The 20,212-nt window shown below is 36.3% G+C and overlaps 2 long non-coding RNA genes across 3 annotated transcripts; one reads left to right on the forward strand and one right to left on the reverse strand.

Moving 5' to 3' along the window:
- Positions 1–5,434: 5,434 nt before the first annotated feature.
- Positions 5,435–6,558, reverse strand: LOC137404542 (uncharacterized). Its single transcript, XR_010979701.1, has 2 exons — positions 6,422–6,558; positions 5,435–6,124 (listed from the first exon to the last, which is right to left on the reverse strand). It is a non-coding gene; the product is annotated as an uncharacterized lncRNA (long non-coding RNA).
- A 5,824-nt stretch (positions 6,559–12,382) lies between these two features.
- On the forward strand, positions 12,383–16,466 carry LOC137403880 (uncharacterized). Of its 2 annotated transcripts, XR_010979628.1 has the most exons (4): positions 12,383–12,522; positions 13,507–13,667; positions 14,567–14,701; positions 16,114–16,466. It is a non-coding gene; the product is annotated as an uncharacterized lncRNA (long non-coding RNA). The 2 variants fall into 2 exon arrangements; XR_010979627.1 differs by lacking the exon at positions 12,383–12,522 and having other exon boundaries at positions 13,047–13,667.
- The last annotated feature ends 3,746 nt before the right edge of the window (positions 16,467–20,212 follow it).

The raw sequence follows: 20,212 nt of genomic DNA on the forward strand, positions 1-20,212 counted from the left end.
TATATATATATTTATATATATATATATTAATCTGTGTCTAAGTGTAGTCCTGTTATAGCAATGATAATAATTACCATCTAGCTTCAGGCTCATAGCCTCACTAGCTGAATGCCTGGCATTGCAGGGGTAATAAAACAACTTATAAACAGTTGCAGATAATGTACTGTAATTGTAATGTAGTAGGTAATGTAGTGTTTATAAGCAGTTCTATTACCCTTGCAACGCAGGGCATTCACCTAGTAATAAATGAAGCGTTGTGCATGTCTTGACAATGTTCTAATGAACTGGAATGTTTTGCAGAGATAAATTATTCATATTAGCAATGAGCATATTAGTCTTATTAGCAATGAACAAGATGAATGTTTGAAATATGTGACATATTATCTGAAAACCCACCTCAAAGAAGAATAATGGCTAATTTTGTGAATACTTTTTACAGAAGCAGCGGACCATTTTAACCTTAGCTCAAGTGTTGTTTTTGTAGGCCCAAATTTATTTTGGCTTAGTTTAACTTTAACTTAAGTGACCTCATAACACCTTTCAGAGGTACATGTATATGGTTTCATTTGATACCATGCCTTCAAAGTTTGCTCCATAATCGAATTAAGGGCAAGTCAGTTAATGTCAACTCATGCATACCTCAGATGTTTAGATTTGTCACTCTGTAGCTTTTAAATGAAGTAGACGTATTGAAAGTGATTGTTAAGTATCCCTACCATAACTTTGCTAGTAGATGAACTAGGAAGCCTCATACTAAGTCATACACTGAGAAGAAGAAAAGCGATGAGACATGATCAAAGTCAACTAGCATTTGCAATGATTGGTGAAACATGTTTATTCATATAGAAGAGCAATAAAGGTGAAAAATTCAAACAGCAAGCAGTAAGCGCTGTAAAATAGTCAGCTTGTCTGAGGTTGGGTGAACAAAATCCTCCATAACATGACAAAAGCAATCACAAAGATTCTGTTATAAATTCTGCTGATGTTCCAAGCTTTAGCTGCGGGTAACAACATCTGTAAGGGCAAAAGCTTACAAAGATGTTTGATGTCAAAGATAGTCAATGAGTCCGCCCAATGCACTCGTGCAACTGCATCAAGCTTCGAAAATATAAATTCTAACTGTTTACATGTTTCAAAAAACAAATAAGTCTGGTAAATCTAAAATTTTACTGTGCAATCATCGGTGGAGTTGTAGGAAGTTGCAGCTATGTGATTGCAGCCAATTTCATGTGCAACTAAAATTGATAGTAGTTGCTGCAGTGTAAACACACTGTAAGACATTTCCACTGTAAGCCTATTGAGTGATGTCATAGCGAAGAGGCAAACTGGTAAACATGACTAAAATAGTAAACTTTTGATTGATTACTGTTCATGCAGTCATAGAGCTTACTCCATGAATAATACCTACTTTGGGACAGCCATAGCATTGCTCAATGAGCGAATGATGGAGATGCGATGCACATGAGACTGGTGGGTTTAAATATACCATAGTCATCTATTTTGGCAGCACAACTAAATGTCTGGCCAGGTGTTTAGTTGTTAAATGTTGACTTGCAACAAAATTCACATTACCGTTATTTGATATGAAAATATTCACTATGTCTTACTCTGTTGTGTTGTAGGTGCAAAAGATGTGGAAATGTGATTACAAGCTCTTAAAAGCTCAAAAACGAACATAAAATCGCAGCCCCACGAGACCGCCGTAGTTTGGATTCCCTTTCCAAAACGGCTCAAACGTGATGTAGTTGTGAGAGATGGATTTTGTTTACACTTTCATGCAATCTTATTTGTCAAAATGTTTTCACAAATATACTTCACGCATTCAATCAAACTATGTCTATTGTTCTTACGCGTCAGTTTTATCCTCATTGTAATGCTGTCACTTTTAGCACTGATATCTTATAACTTATCGCAAAAGTTCATTAAATATTTTAACCTTACCCCGAAGGAGTACATATCATTGTCTGATAATCATGACGAGCCTGTTGGTCACCTTTGATGATCGAAAAGCGCTGCAAAATTTATTTGCGAAGTGTTGGGTCACATTATCAGATTATGACTTGCCAATTAGACCAGGCCGAAGCAAAACTGTAAAGTAGTGAGCATCTATATTTGATATGCGGTCTTTGGTAAAACCCAAAGTGTTTGTCATAAACTAATACTACGATAAGTTTTATATTGAGCTTTGTATTGGCCTTTCAATTCGCGTGAGAACATTCGTGACAAGACAATAACCAAACTTCGTGGTTACGTCATCGAAATAAAGTGATTCTAAGCTATGGCGGCTTTTCGTTTTTGAGCTTTTAAGAGCTTGTAATCCCTTTTCACATATTTTGCACCTACAACATAACAGAGTAAGACAAGGTGAATCTTTTAATACCAAATAACTGTAATGTGAATTTTATTGCAAGCCAACCTTTGACACAGCTGCAACTATAATGGAAGACAGCTTCAAAACAGTGCCATTATATGTTGTAGCCACAATAAGTATCAAAATGATTAATAAAAATTTGTGTGTATTTCTATTTTCAGAATGGCTGTAACATATATGCAACATTCCAAAACATTATGGTTAGGATGATGGCCCATGCGCCGCACGGTGAGATGGCATAGATAGTCAACGCAAAGATAGTCAACGGACTGAGCTCGTGTTAGCAGTCAGACATCCTCAGCCTGTGTAACAGTCCTTGACAGTGAGACCGTCTACTGTAGTGCTATTTGAAGGATGTGATTAATTCCCTCATCTCTTAGAGCTCAACTAGAGAAGAGTTCAACATGCTAGAGAATTAACAGACAATAGCTGCGTTTCCATGACGCTCATAATTTGCAAACTGAGCCAATCCACAAGTTATCTGCGTCATAGAAACGGCATAAATCCGCAAGCTAAGCGAGTTTTGCGATCTACAAAACATTATCGAATCCATTGTTCTTGCCAATTATGGAAACAGCACTAGTGTTATTAATGTGCATTAGAATATCGATGACAATCACATTAAAAACATTTTCACGATTCAGTCGTTTTTATTTCCATTTCAGCAGTCTCAATGTGCCAACCTTCCGAATCATTGCTGCTAAGTTAGCTGGGACAAGACTGCTTGGCTATTTATTGAGTCATTAATTAGGCTAGTATTTGACCTATGAGGTCAAGCCTGGTGTTAAATCCACATCAGCAAGTGTTTATTGAAACGCTCGATTGCAGAGTACAGTGTGTACATAGCACAATGCTTAATTATTCATATTCTCTGATTGTAACGCGCAGTCACTCGTACTAATTCCTCATTGAAGTTGAGAGCACTTTTGCAGGATTTTATTACATTCAATTTACTCTTTTCTACATTTCAAGTGAACTTAGGTACAATACACCAACATTTTACTCAATCGAGGCCTGCATTTGTTTCACCTATGTTGTCATTTAAGTTCTTTCTATTTTATTGTTTGCATGCAAAACTTTAGCACAGAATAGAAAACCATTTTAATATTTAACAATGCTCTTTAAAACACAAACAAAATTATTATTAATGAAGTATCCTTATTCAGCTTTAGTCTTGCTTCATGCAATGAAAACAACTTCTCTACAAGATATCACTGTTTTCTGCAACAATGCTTTATTCAGTTGCAGAATTAAAAAAAAACTTTAGATAGGTTATTTTAAAATCTAAGCAAAAATCTTTAGCTGTTTTATGGTTATAAAATACCTGCAAATTTTCCAAATGTATAAAAGGAAACCTTATTGCAAATATCGTTCACAATAAACGAGCTGCTCTGTTTAAAGATCGGTCTATTGTTAGGGCAATGTTAAAAGGACTATAACTATGTTTCCATGGTGCGCAGTACTGCGATGCAGCCCCCTCCGAAGTCGAAGGGATTGACACGTTACCATGCTGCGCAGCGGTTTTCAGCAAATTAGCCAGAGGAGAGACATTGTATAAATCGAATCGCCTGATGGAGAAATTGAATCGATCATGGATACCGAACATCAGAAAAGGTCTTTTTATGCTTCTGTCATCATTATACTTTTATTTACAATACACAATCACAATGTTTTACAAAACTTAACACAATTTTTGCAAAGTAATATATTTTTAATAAGAATTTTTTAAGCAATATATTATTTAAACGTTATTTAGGCCGTGCCTCCTGTTTCTCGAAAGGTGTTGGCATCGATAACAAAGTCTGGGAAAGTAATCACCTCATCCTTGTGAGCGCAGACCATAATTAAATATAGGTGAAAGAAAATCAGATTAGAAAAAAACAAGATTAGCAGGATAGCTTTTGTACTATTTCATGGCCCTCGAAGAATCCGTTTTCATGGCATTGGAGATATGTGCAGCCACTGCGCAGTTGCTGTTTCCTTGTTGCAAATTTGCACAGACTTCGCACTGATCAGTGCGCAGTGATTTCAGTGCGAAGACGCCGTTTCCATGATTCGGAAAGGGCGCAACTCCGAAGCACTGCCCATCATGGGAAAATAGTGTATGTCAAAAACCCTCCTAAGAAGGTTGAACTGGCTAATTTTGAGCACCTAATATTACTGCTGCAATATTTGGGTAGCCCTTTTGCTAGATTAATTAAACGCTCATGCTCCAATATTGTTCGATTCATTTTGGTTCAGTTAATGTTTGTTCCAGCTGTCTCAAGCCATTTTTAGTCCTAATAGTCAAAATAGTCCTATAAAACCACGGGTACGCTGTAAGCCTCATAAGGACACAACAGAGAGCATTTAAATCCAAATTGCTGATTACAGCTGATGTCTGATCAGAACTTTGTAGGATAAAAATAAACTAACTTGAATTGCATAAAATTTGCAAAGTTCTCACAATTGTATTCACATAGTTAAACAGCTGCAAAATGGCTGAAGACTGTTTTGCCATAGATATGTTGGAGATTATATTCATGACCAGGGGAGTGTCCTACTACATGACTGACCCTGACACTATATTGAACTCATAAGTGATGTTACCACTTATACCCCATACAGAGTGAAGTAGCAGGGATAGCTCAATATGTATGTGTGCCTGTGTGTGTTGGTCTGCGTACTGCTACTCATGTTTAATTCTCAGCTTGACCTTTGGTGTATTTTAAATGCCAATGCGCTGGCTGAAGCTCACTACCCTTTCTTGAAGGTGACATTTACGAGCCTATTAGCTATAGGAGACTGGGCAATGCAAAGCCGTGATGTCCTACATAAATAACCGCATGCTTTGTGACAGAAGGGCAATGCTTTGTTCACTTGCAGCTGGTCAGGCAAGTGAGTCATCATTGTTTACACTGAAAGAATCAAGAGACATTTTTGTTGCTACATGTGATTCGATATAACTACTAAAGCACACAAAATATTTGTTTCAAATTTTAGATACAACGCTTATACACTATGTATTTCCTACCCTGCAAATTTATAAACATAAAGTTGAATATTTCATATAAAAAGTGCGAGTCAAAGTGTATATTGATGCACATGTATTCCAAAAGATATTGCAAAATTATCAATGTTGCCATATGCTATGGGCTAACATGTCAGATAGCTAGGTGTACAAACTGATTTCAAATGCATACACACTGGTACATCGTACGCTGATTGCAGTCTGCCATGAATATAAATGTTGGGTCTTGGGTGTTATGCAAACAGCATCAGCAAACTCGTAGAAAACAAACGACAAATGGTACACTTTTCTAGACATACTGTGAAAGGCTACACATGACTAAAGACGACCAGTCGGCTGAGCCTTGATCTGAGATTCCCTTGTTAGCTGCTACCTTTGTAGCCTCCTGATGAATTATAATCCTGAAATATCTGGAGGTGATATTTTAACTAACGTTGCGCTGTGCAGTGGAACGAGCATGGAAATCCCTGATGCAAATTGCTTTGTAAAACCGATGAAAGAGTTTTAGTGACCACCAGCTTGTGTATGTCTGCAGTGATTCCTTGTAAGTCGACACCCTGCCGTATGCTCAGTTCTGAGCCTAGACATATCTTTGTGATGACAGGATGAGGTGTAAACAGACCACCTCTATCTTTTACACTGATTAGTATCGCATCATCCCCTGATGCGTAAACCTGGACAGGAGGCTATAAAGCTGGTGCAGTCATTGCAGTTGAGTTTTAAGCTCTGTACCTCATAACCTGCTAAATAAATATCATATGCTAATATTATTATAAAAAGCATATGTATCAACCATAAAATAAATTTAACTACATATCGCTGATCTGCTGCAGTATTATTTCAAAACACTCTGCTTTCTGTATATCTGCTTTATACACTAACAATAAGTGAAAGTAGCTAATACCAAAAGACATTTATATACCCAAATTATGCGCCACAATATGAGCAGCCATGCAGTTTAGCATATGCAGCAAGGCTGCAATGTGTGCCAGATATTTTGTTTTGTAGAAAACCTGGATATATTGGTCATATTTACCTACCGATGCACTCCACTATGTTCGAGCCAGACCTTGACAGTTCGATTTCCAGCTGTTCGCTTGATTCCAAATCATCATGGAAGTCATCGTCACCTTCTACATGACTCTTTCTTGGTTTAGATGAGAGAAGTAGAGGCAGGAGCCATCTGTGTCATTAAAATCAAGTTTTAATTGCATAACACAATTGCAAAGAATGCTATTTTTAATAAATTTCGGTAGGTCTCAGGATCTTTTCATGAGTGACATCGGAATACTGTGCCAAAATTTTCCAAACCAGCCATTGTACCTACCACTTAGATTTAATAGCAATTAATTTTAAAAATATTATTAAATTCACATAAAAGCTTTGCATCCATAAAGCTGGTTGCCGTATGACATTAAATAATACTCAGCATTTAGGTGGCTGAATGGCATGTAGTAGAGTCGCAAGTGGTGATAAGTGAGCATGCTAGTCACAGTAAATGTAATTAACATGGGCTAGTTAAGTTGAATCAAAAAGTACTAGAAACAGTATTGCTGTTTTTCTAGCAAAAAAGCCATTTTAAAGCTGATCCAAAAAATAGGTGCGAGCTTAGCAACAAGGGTAGTTACCATTTTTAGAACACATTCTCCTATTCTGTAAAATATTTGATTGTTAATGTGTTTGCTTGCAGATTTCGATGCCATCTACCAAGTCCAGCATACTAATAAGTTAAGACGAAGAATCATAGTGCTATACTTTTAAAATTATAAAATAAAACACATTTGTCTACCTTTGGGTTGTTATGTATAGAGTTCCATTATAACATGTTTTATAGAGAAAACAAATAAAGCAATTGAGGATTTCAGGCCTATGCCAACAATAATAAGTCTGACAAATATACTAATGCTCAGCAAACCAAGCCAATCAATGATTAACCAGATTTTTGAGAATACAATAGAAACACTCATGAAGAGATCTGCCATCTTACAATATTCAGTTATGAGATACACAGTTTTACAAGCAACTTGTGTGGAGTATAGTATGGAAGTTAGTGATGTACTTGCGGTTATTATACAATGTATATAGTTAAAATCAATACACTCAGATTTTCAACAGTTTTGCTGGAAACAATTTGCTGTTAGAAAGTTGCTGGCAGCAAAATCACAAACTACTATCTACAACCACCACAAACATGCTGCTTCAGTAATGAACTTGTCAATTGAATAGTTGACTGATGACATAAAAATTGTAATGACCCTCTGTTTAAAGGATTATTAACTATAAGTGCTGGATTGGTGGTTCAAGTAGTTGGTTTTTGATTTGCGAATTTATAAAGGACTGTATTTTAGGTGTAGATTTAATGTCAAGAATTAGACTGGTTTGTTTTAGTTAAAAAACTTTAAAACAGAATATATTTATTAAAAATTCAAACTTTCAATTGCAAAAACATAAAATATATGAAGGCTAATCAAGTCAATGGCCGATGCTCATTGCGCAAGTCTAAAAATATAAAGAGTGATACAAGAGCAGAGTGATACGTAGAGCGTGAGTAAAATATGGAGTTCGAATTGTTTCTGATCTACACAGGCTTATATATGTTTGCCTAATCAGTCAGGCAATCGTCACATCCGTAGATCACAGACGATTGGGCGCTGCAAAGCTTCCTAGGCAGTAAGGCTAGCAAGTAGCCTGGGCATGGCTCTCGTGGGGATTGGGAGAGAGAGCCTGGGACACATCGCAACACGCGGAGAAGACAACTCTAAAAGCCGACTTCTGAAGTCGCTAATATCACAATCGTTATTTCCGAAGGAGTATCATGTGACGGTCTTATTTATGATCTACGCGAGTAATATGTATTATTTTTAATCTGAATTGGCAGCAAACAAATGCTGGTTAGTAAGTATGAAATGTTGGTTGCATAATAAATCAATAACGACAGTTATATTATTTCATATGTTCAATTCATTATGTTTTGATTTAATTATAATAAAAAATTGAATCAATTGAATAAAAAAATTCACAATAACAATACAAACATAGCAAACGAATAGCAATAGAACAACAAAAATGAATTGCACGCTGCTAGTAAAGAAAAGTTTATCTAGTAAAAAGTAATCTCAGTTTTATTTTACTCACGAGTATTATTATTCGCGACAGTTATTATGAACAACTCGGATCTACCACTGCAAAACGGTGCCATCTGAAAGCAAATACTCTTTCCGAAGCCAGTAGGAAGAACTACAAATTGGTCAAGACCTGCGATAATATGTTGTAAAGCTTGAGACTGTTTTGGTCTCAGTGTGACTATGCCTAGCTTTGATAGTAACTTTTGAATCGCTTCATTTTTATCAGTATAGGAAATGAAACTGCTAACGTGAAAACGCAAGAAAATAGTGGCCTATGGTTCCTATCGTTTTATTATCAAACGAGGTATTTCGTAACCACCCAGCCTATCAAAAAAATAGCGCTTCTTACTAGATCAAGTCACGTTACCGTGACAATAGGCTTTTAAACGCGCCACATCTAATACATCGTGAGATACGAATCTAACGACACGCTTCCATTAGTATCAGTCTGAGCGTCATATGTAACATATGTCGCTCGTTTTGCAGAAGTTATCTTACCTTTTTTTCGCTATGTGTCCCAGGCTCTCTCTCCATACCCACCACGAGAGCCATGCCCCGGCTAGCTAGCAAGAGTCCAGAAAGCTGTTTCCTAATCACATCAGAAATGGGTAAATAAAAGGGGATGAGTGGTTATGTAAAAGGTGTATAATACTCTTAAGACAGGATGCATAAATACTAATATAGAAGTTGAATAACATGATGAGTTCCTTTGTTTCACAATGACAAGTATTCATGGGGTGTGTAACTAGAGATTACAAATGCTGGTCGCTTCACAAAATGGCACCACAATGCACGATTATATTAGCTCAAAATTCAAAGGCAGACACTACCACTGAAGCTGCAATAAATTGTGATTACAAGCTCTTGAAAGCTCAAAAACGAAAAGCCGCCGTAAATTGGAATCTGTTTATTTCTCTGACGTAGTTCTGACAGTTTGGTTATTGTCTTGTTACGTGATGTTCTCATGTGAATTGAAAGGCCAATAAAAAGCTCCATATAAAACTTATCGTAGCACTAGTTTATGACAAACACTTCGGGTTTTACCGAAGACCCCATATCAAATATAGATGCTCGCTACTTTCAATTTTGTTTTGGCTAGATCTAATCGTCAAGTCGTAATCTGATCATGTGACCCAATACTTCGCAAATAATTTTTGCAGCAATTTTCGAATATCACATGTGACCAACAGGCTCGTCATGATTATCAGACCATGATATGTACGCCTTCGAACTAAGGATAGAAAGTTTAACGACTTTTTACGGTAAGTTATAATATATCAGAGCTAAAAGTGACTGCATTACAATGACGATAAAATAGACGCGTAAGAACAATAGACCTAGTTTTATTGAATGTATGAAATATATTTGTGAAAATATTTCGACGAATGAGGTTGCATGAAAGTGTAAACAGAAACCATCCTGTAACAACTACGTCCCATTTGAGCCGCTTTGGAAAGAGAATTCAAACTACGGTGGTCTCATGTGGCTGCGATTAACTGTTGGTTTTTTAGCTTTTAAAAGCTTTTAATCACATTCCCATATAATTTGCACCTACAACACAACAGAATAAGACATGGTGAATCTTTTGATATCGAATAACTGTAATGTGGATTTCGTTGCAAGTCAACCTTTAACAATAGGTCATATATAACAATCTTATTTTTTGTTCATGAAATGACGAGAACACCTATTGTAGGTTTTCGTAAACAGTGTTAAATAATACAGTGTGATATTCACTGTTCTTTTGAAACCTTTGGCTCAGTTTTTGTCGTTGCTTGTCACAGTAGATATTACAAATAATTAACAAAACAATGAAGTGTTCAGTTATTGTTATTAGCTTGCTTATATGACATTGTCAATTTACTAAACAAATCTTCCTTTTGCAATTACAAAATAGTTTGCGCCCATCTGGGGCATTGGTCAGTAATGACACAAGAAACAACCATCGTAACCGAGCCTGTCAACTTGCAGAAAATTCTCACATAGATGATTTATACAGCTTGAAGGCAATTACACGGCTATATCAAACAGTTAGTTCACATACCCGTTGAAATGATTGTTGTATTGTCAGATTTGCTCTTTACAAAATAAGAAAAAGGGGGATGCACCTTCAAAAAAATTTCCAAACCTTTATGCAATCTTGTTGTTGAATTTAACTCGAAGAGAGATTATCTCATTTATATCAAATTGTAAAAATCACAATTAGATAAATTACAGAAATTAAAAATTAAAGTTACTACATGGTCATGTCATAATAATTAGTCTACATGTATCTGCTAGAATAGACCATGGATCCGCATAAAGTTACTTCCCCTTGGCAATGCTTAAATAATTTTGGCAAAGGTAAATTTTCTTAGAATTGTGTAACATATTAGCAGACAAATCACTGAAAATTATGTTTTTTTGCAAGGAATGTTAGAAGTGAAAAGGTTGCTTTGCTTGTTGTCTGATGGATTATTTTTGGACTCAACAAAGTTTCATGCTGTAAATAAAAAATGTTTATTGAGTCTTGACTGACAACTTGCAACTTCGTTTTTCTTTTCAGTCAGTACAATAAATAGTTATGTAACATAAACATGATGTACTGCTCACAAAAAAATCACCTCAAAATCTCTTTCTCATAAAAGAGTCTTCAACTTATTTACTATGTAATTCATTTTAGGTTGAACATAATTAATTTGTATCAACAAAAGCCATTCAAACAGCTGCTCACAAAATGGGTCAGACCAAACAAGGCAAGTCTTCGTCAGATGCGATGAAATTCGTATGCTCTCTACGCGCGCGTTTCAGAGCTTTTGTGCTTATAGATGTTGGGAATCATCCGCAACTAACGTTTCACATGAAATGAATACAAATGCTATATATATAATACTTATAAGAATCCTTTACTGTCAGTTTCACATGAGCACACACTACAATAGTCTCCATACTAAGCATTTGAACCAAGAAAATTTGAATCCATTCACTTGTAGCTACAAAAAGAGAACCAAACCACATAATATAAAAAAGCTCCAGTGAGGGGCTTCCGTCTGATTTAAATTGTCTGTAAGCCCCACAGAGGGGCTTATAGTAGTGCATGAGTTAAATCGGTCACCACAAGGCAAATATGGTATTCATTATTCAATATCAAGTTGATTTCAACCCTTCGGGCACCATTTTTGCAGGTCTGCGAGTGTGCAGTGGCTTTGTGTAAGGCAGTTTTGTAACTGATCAACAATTTGAGGTTTCTTACCAAATAGCGTCAAATCACGTCCATTAGTAGTGAATAAATCACTCGGCAATATTTATTCAGAACTCTTTTAGCAGTTTTAACACAAAATCATGAGTATAGGCAGCGGTAACCACATCGGTAGTTTCAGAAAAAAATCACCAACTTGTCTGAATCTCCAAGGTAAAAGCTAGTTCCCATCAGAAAAGTCGTGCGCCCTAGGCATGCGGTATATACGGTAGAAATATCCCATCAGAAAAGTTAGAGCGGACCGAAGACTTTTCTGATGGGATATTTCTACCGTATATACCGCATGCCTAGGGCGCACGACTTTTCTGATGGGAACTAGCAGGTATTCGGCGTTAAGTATGACTCGCTTGGTCTTCCATAACCGTGGTTTTACGACGTTTTTTCAGTTTACGTCTATTAAATCTTTACAAAGAGATTAAACGCGTTTTTGTATTACTGTATAATGAACCAAAATATCAACCGAGATTGTTTGTGGGCATATACGTAGAATTTAGTTAAAACTTTTCGGAATTTATGAAGTTCGATGCGTAGGAAAGCTAAAAATCCGCATCGTACTCCTTCGAAAGATTTCTAAGGTATGCATTTACATCGTATTATGCCTGAAAATATCGGACAAGGCAAAACTAGGAGGAGGAAATATCCGCCATACTGATTTATTTTTCCTGTTGTTGTAGTTTAATTAATGAGTTAACGATGCTTAACTCATCTGCAATACTTGCAATAAAATTCACAATATAGTAATAAATGATATTGACGCTCTTTGCGATCGTTATTGCTGGTGAGTAAAGTTTTTTGCATTGGTACAAATTCAAGTTTTTCTCCGTAAATAAAACCGAGTGTTAAAGACTGTGTTTCTAAATAATTGCACTCCATGGTGGTAAACTGCAGTGGATTATCGTTCTTGGATGTGTTTGACGTTGGAAAACAGCTTGAAAAGCATTTGCGAGTCATAGAATGGATATAATTTGTCTTTAAAATGTCACGCTTCTGTAAACAGGAATTCATTAAAAAGAGTAGGCCTATGGCACTAAAAGGGTTACATATTGCTTTCGTTCTTTAACTGTACCTCTGTGCTTTAAGAGAAGTACAACTTTTAATATGATTTTTTTCACGTATCACAGCGATGTTATCGAATGTCTTAATAACTGATAAAAACACTTTTGCTGGTTGAGCGAGCTTTTGCTAATAGAATTGAAATGGCTTTGAAGCCATATATGCGTAGAAAAATGGGTAAAGCATGTTACTGAGTAGTAGCATATATCTTTTGATTTCATTACCTACTTCAGAGGCATTGTTGATAATAAATCTCATTGCGAGTGACTGTGTGTTGTGTACAAACGGAGTAATGGTGAATCATTAATAGTTTTTGACTGCCATAAAATAGAGAAGACAACTCTGATGTGACAAACTCTGATACAAGTTTGAACGCCATTTCCTAAACTTAATTTGAAGAATTCTTTCTTTGCCATTATTTTTGTCTCCAAAATTTCATAAAGATGAAGATCTATACGCATATATCAAATGAGTAAAGACATGTTTGTTAGTCACTGAGCTACTAAACTTGTTATTCAGTTGGAAAATGTTGAGCAATATTAGTAGTGACCAACCAGCAGTTTTTAGTGGCCAGATTTAGGGTTTGCAACTACAAGGTTATCGGTTCAATCTCAGTCCAAGTCCATAATCATTAGATTCTTACCATATAGATAGTTTATCGATTTGTTGTTTGCAAGATCTCTAATGTGGTTTGTTTGCGATTTTTTAGAATGAATCTCACAAGATCTGGCCATTATCCTTGCAACTAATCGTCTAATCGCTATCTAGTCAATCACCACTACTATGGTCAATTTGCCAACCATACACCGGTTCGGCTCAACAGTAAATTCTCCATAACCAATTGAATCGGTATCAATAAATGTGGGACAGGTGAGATCTAGACATATTTCTTGCATTTTTCCATCACCATTGCAAATTTTCCATGTCTGTGTTTTTATTATACATGTTGTAGGCTTACTAATATGTTATCAATATGCTTTAAGTCAGCTACATGGAAAGTTTGTTGATTTGTGCGCTAAGCCCTTAACGTCGTGACAACCTAATCAAATTCGATAAACATACCATATAGTATTCAGTACATAAGACCAGTCCTTCTATTGCAATGTCGCCTCGCGCACTGACCAGTGTGTATTTATGCTACACCTACAAGCTTCCAGCTCGCTGCGCTGGAAGATGTTACCATAGAGCATTTGTGTTTGAATCCCAACAGTGACTTCGTTTCTTTCATGAATTTAAATAGTATTGCTGCGGTATCTGCACAAAAATATGACGGTAACGTAATTCATGGCACGATTTCTAGTAAAATTCAACTTCAAAAAACCGTTGCAAATCAAAATTACATGATATCACATATAGGAATTTATTTATAAAATAGTGAAATACCAGTAATCCTACTCAATGTGAGCTGATTGGAACACCAGGTCCCCATTATTCACAATTCGAAATGTCATCACTAGGATTCTCTTCTGGAATTACGTGATATGTTTTGAATTTGATGTTGGTTTTTGTAGTATCTGCCTACAAGGCCACACCTCAGTAATCCATTTGACACATCCACTATTGGGCATTCACACCTTTTTCTTGTACATGAATCACGATTTCTGACAGAAATCTGTCTTGCGGCATTGCTACTCTGTTGAATACCTATTATCCGAGGTAGCGGTTTTGTTCTTGTATTGAGGTGAACCAGTACGTTGGTTAAGTGCTTGTTTTTTGTTCTCTGTGATCTTCACTATAACATGCTACTCTCAGGCTTTTGTTAATTGTAGTATTCCCGACGGCGCCAAAAAAGGCGTCCTTACTGATGGTGTTTTGAATGCCATTTCTTCAGCTACGCATTGCCCGCCTCTGATCCCGATTGAACTATTAGCGAATAAAAGATTTGGGCCATGGAAGAGGTCACGGTATGTACATGTCAAAACCAGGATTTTCGAACCAAACTTCAGATCTCGACTTGTACTCTTGAATTTACGATAGATCTATAGTTACTCTCCCTTTAACTGTGATTTTTGTTATTGAAAGTTGGAAAAATTAGTTTCAAATTTAGAAATGCTGTAGTACAAAACGTAGATTTTTTTGGCAGATTGGAAGCACATTTCAACACTAACTACCTAGCACATCAGAATTTTAAGCAGAGAAAATATGGAAATCTAAGAGTTGTGTGCACATGTACATAATTAAGAAAGCAACTCTTGAAAGTTTGCATTGTGTTAGATTATGTATAACTTGTGATAAGCATGTTAGGTTGAGAATCGTGCTGCCTTTTACCAAAATGTCAACTTAGAGCGAGTAGTGCGATGTAATTTCTTTTTCTCTTTTTATGACATGATTTTCAGCTATTTGATTGTGATATAAGATACGTATGATTGAAGAATTTGACAATATGTAAGAGGCAACAATAGCCGATTGACTATGTATTTTTAAAAGAGTGTACGCGCTAATTCAAACAAGCTTATAAAGGAAATTGAAAAGGCAGGCTGCTCGCATACTTCTAGATCAACTAAAACTTACAAAATCTTATCGTTTAATTTTTCATTAAATATCGGCACGGCGTTTCTTAAAGCTTTGGAACAATCTGCAATAGCATTAGCAGTGCTTCTCATTTACCTGCGTATATAGCTGTTTGCACATATAGCGTCTCATCAGAAAGGTTAACCTCCAAGTAAATAACTCGACTAATGCGGAGTTGTTAGCTTACAGTTTGTTATTATTTTTTAATGGATATGTCCAAGTTCGTGTTTTTTGCTACATGAGATTTACTAATTAATTTACCGCATTGCTATTCTACAACAACTCTTTTTTAAATTTCAAATTATTAAAATGATAATTCAGCATAAGAACAATGCGACTAGGACATTCGTTGCTTCTGAAGAAACTTACTATTAGCGCAACCCTAAATATGATATGCTTGTGCATTTTTCATAATATGCCAATATGAAGTTGCAGCCTTATAGGAAGCTCAGTTATGAAGCCATTAAATAAAAAGCTGATTAGGATGATTTTGAAAATATGGTGGTTGTGCACTCTTGTATCCACCTGTGCCTATTATGAGGAATCGCGATTCCAAAAACTTGAATGAGTGGACAATATTACCTTATTATAGAGTGCCCACAAATAGTGAAAAGAAAAGTATTGCTGGTACTATTTCATGTATCTAGCAAGTGACACTGTGATGTGGCAGATCAACCTCGATGTTCATAATTACTTTGTTAACAGGTTGTTGCCATATTTAGTTTATACTCATATTTGCTTTGTTTGTATTCTGTACTTTTTAGCAGTTCTCATCTGCTAATATAAATGCTTCTTCACATTTCAGGGCTTAAAGGATTGTACTGTAATCTGAATTGTTGGATGAAAGAACAGCCTTCGCCACCACAATCCAAGGACGGACGAGCTGGAAAAACTTTAGTCTAATGTGGTAAAGCATTTGATGGACTGTAGCGTTATTCACAAATATGATCATAGCTTTGCTTGTTTGTCTCTGTGTATCATTGATATATAATTTATTCTGGTGTAAAGGTTGTGGTATTTTTCTGCCATGTTTTGATGATGACAATATATATATAGAGTTTAGTCATTTTATAGCTATATTTTTATTGTGTTTCATATTATTTTTTGTTATTATATCATGCAACTGTTTGTACCAAAATATACAGCTTCGGAACCATGCCCTAACTATTGAGATGCTCACAAAGATTATTTTAAGAATAATCTAGTAAAAGTCTTCGTATATATCTAAGGTGCAATATTTGTTGAATGTCCGTCAGCCTTGAGAAGAGATGTTGTGTGAAGGTTAAGCATGGCACATTATAGAAAAATTAGGTTGCTTCGGAGACGTAATGTTGGTGGAATGTTGTATAGCTTAAGGAAAGAATATTGTCGACGGTTATGCTCGGTACATTATAGTAACATTGTACGCAATTCATTAGAGGAACATTCTGTGAAACATCAAAATGTTAGAAATTGTCTACACAGTTACACCCCACTAATGTTCTGCACGGAAACGTTCCTGGAATGTTAGCTAATATCTTTGAGGCAACATCATGAAAGGCATGCTTGTGGAATGTTCTGTAACATTCTCCCCATGTCGCAGGAATTTTGCACCAGATCATCTGCTGAATGTTCCATAATGGTGAAATGCCATACTGTTCCGAATATATTAGAAGACAATATTATGTGAATGCTTATACCCAGACATTTCAAAGTAGCAATCCTGTAACATTGCTGGGACATTCGATAACAATGTTTTGTAACAACGTTATAATAACGTTAGCAAACCTTTTCCTCGTTCTAACGTTCTAGCTAGAATGGTACAATAATGCATGATTCATTTTTTAGAAGTTGTCCCCCTTTCATAACAAAAAATTATTTAAAATGAAACAAATTAAAAATGTTATAGATTTTTCATTACAGATATAAAAACAAACAAAACAATGAAAAGAAAATAATGATAAATTTGAATGATTTATGTAAATGAAATAAAAAGTCACTACAAATTTCTATTTTCGCACTTCATTAGACATATCGCAAAAATGACTAGGGTCCATTAGCTCTGTCCATCCGCTATACGGGTCAATGTAAAACGCAAGAAAGTGAACTCTTCGCAACTGACCAAGTCGCCACATATACATGTTGTGTCAGATATTTGGTGATAGTCTATGTACCGATTGATTAACGCTACGTGTCGTCTGACAAGCCGACGCGTATGTGAATCAATTCGTTAGTAGAGCGAAGCCATTGCCCATTAACTTGCATGCCCTTATAATTATATTTCGTTTTAGCTCAACGAGATTACCGCGGCATTGAAAGCCATGCTCAGTAGCTAGGAATATTGTATAATAAAGATGGAAATCCCTACGCATCAATGTCCCACCAATGTTCTATGCGTAACCTTCCTGGGATGTTAGCTAATAGCCTTGAGACAATATTATGTAAGAAATGTTCGTGGAATATTACGCAATGTTCTCCCAATATTGTGGGAATGTTATGCAGGATCATTTGCTAACATTCCAGCAACGTAATTCCCACAACGTTGCTGGGACGTTGTGGGAAATACGTCCCAGCAACGTATTTCCCACAACGTTGTAGGGACATTATGGGAAATATGTTCCAGCAAAGTAATTCCCACAACATTGATGGAACGTTTTGAGAGTTACGTTCCAGCAATGTTTTTCCCACAACGTTGCTGGAACGTTGAAAATGTGTCTACAAATAATCTTGTGACAACGTTACGATGTAACGTTTCTGGGACTTTTCGGAACCTCCCTGGAACGTTCTGGGAACGTAAAATTGTTAGTTGGGACTATGCTCTTCTGAAGGCAGTTTTGGTTAAGCGGACAGTCTGATTTTGTTCTGCAGTTGCATTTTTTGGTTTCGGTAGTTGGCGGATTTGAAAGTAACTTTTTGTTATGGTATTCTATTTTGTTTTTAATGTTAGGCATAGTAGAGTAACTCAATTTCAGGGTATTTTTGTTAAATATTTTATGTAGAAGATTTGTTTTTCGGAAGCACTTGTTAATCGATGTCAGGAATCGTTTTCCTATGTTAGTTTTTACACTTGAGTTAAATGGTGGGTCATTCCAAATTATGGTTCGTTATCTAGTTTGTCTTTTTCTTTTGTTAGTTGAAGTTGTATTTTCAAAAGTAAGTATATGGTTTTATCCACACTGTCCTGATCTGGCAAAACCCAATAATTGCCTAAACAAAAAGTTTTCAGTACAGCCTTTTGAAGTTTAAATTGGTGCCAACCTGGAAATATTGCACGTAACACTTCATATTTGGTTCAACTATTTGAACATATCATTGTTCACCTCCACTGAAAAATCACAGCTGTTTTTGCTCAGTAAAATGAATTTTGGGTCAGCTATTTGGTTTTGACAGAACATTGATGCTACTGGCTTCACGTGAGAGTGATCTGGGAAAACCCAACAATTGAAGTTGTTATGTTTTGCATGAATATCTTGTTTGTGGTTAGCATCCTGAAAGGCAGGCATAACCAAACAATTCAATGAATCAATTCCCCCATTTTGCTAATTGAAGGGATTAAACTTGCTAATCCCATCAAATGCGACTTATTAGTCAAAAATTGATGTATAGTGAATAAACCTGATGGGATTTGTGGGATTGTGTATATTTTATTAGCATGAATGGAAATGATAAAATATGTTGGACATAAAACTGGTTGATACCTTTCGTTTTGAAATTAAGAAAGTGAAAAACAACACAAACAACCCTTCGGCCAAAGATATTAATACTGAATAAATTTGGATTGATATCAAGATATTATTAAAATAAAAAGTGAATTACTCAAAACCAAAGCACAAATTGAACTCATTACTCAAGGTCTGTCTCCTGGTTGCAAGCCAGGCACACTGCCTCATCGTCAATTCTGATGTTCAGCCAGAATTGGTGGCAACTTTTTGGCATCATTGGCAGCAGGTTTTTGATGATGCTGTCCTTTTTAAAGGCAGGGATTCCGCGGTCTGCCTTGCGGCTGGGTCTGTCAAAAGGCAGTGTAGCTTTTTTCATAAAAAAGTCAAGATCGGTGAACTCAGTATCACTATGATAAAGTTTGTAAAAGATTGCTCTGCTACCGCGGCGGAATTAGAGAACTCGAATATCTGCTAGCGCAATCCCAGCTTTCTGCACTTTGGTGGTTGATTTAAGATTTTTGACCGATACGAAATCCTGATAGCCCATCGGAATCACGTTTACCCTTTTGGCAGCGATGCACAACTTGAAATCCTCAAAATCTAGTATCTGCCCCATCTTTGTCATGCGTTTCTCCACATCTGCGTGAATGCTGTCAGCAGACATAAACGTATGTCCTTCTTCTAGGAATTTTAATGTCACTGTCTCTGCACTGATATCTGACGAGTTCACTATATCAACAAGTGCTGTCAGCAGAAACCAATTCTTATTCTGTGCTGGACAGTTATCAGCAAAATAAACTACATGTTTGAAATCCCTGTCTACTTTCAAGGCTCTGAAGAAGGTAGACACAATGTCTTCTGCCCGCCTACCTGAAACGGATTCATTCCAAACACAGCTGATGGTGTCATGTTCTTTTTTGTACGTGTCGACTGGCGCAAACGTTTCATGAAACGCCACCAGTCGCTTGGCGAAGCAGGCAGACTTTACACCTGGCATGCAAGGTAGCATGATGACTTTCTGTAAGTCTACACTTCTCACCATGGTGTCTGCTTTCACTTGGTGGCTCTCAGACTTGTATGCGTTTCATGCTGCTATTTTCAGGGCATCATGTTTTGCCTGTTTCACACATGGTTCGCAGTTAGTTTCGCATTCACGGCTTCCAGCAATTTTTGTGTGTGATAAGGCCAGTGTCTTACACATTTCACACTTTTCTGTGGAGAGGCGGGTAAAAGAGATGTTTAGTTTTCTGATCTCTCGGAGAT

This window comes from Watersipora subatra, chromosome 9, assembly GCF_963576615.1.
Source record: "Watersipora subatra chromosome 9, tzWatSuba1.1, whole genome shotgun sequence".
NCBI lineage: Eukaryota > Metazoa > Bryozoa > Gymnolaemata > Cheilostomatida > Watersiporidae > Watersipora > Watersipora subatra.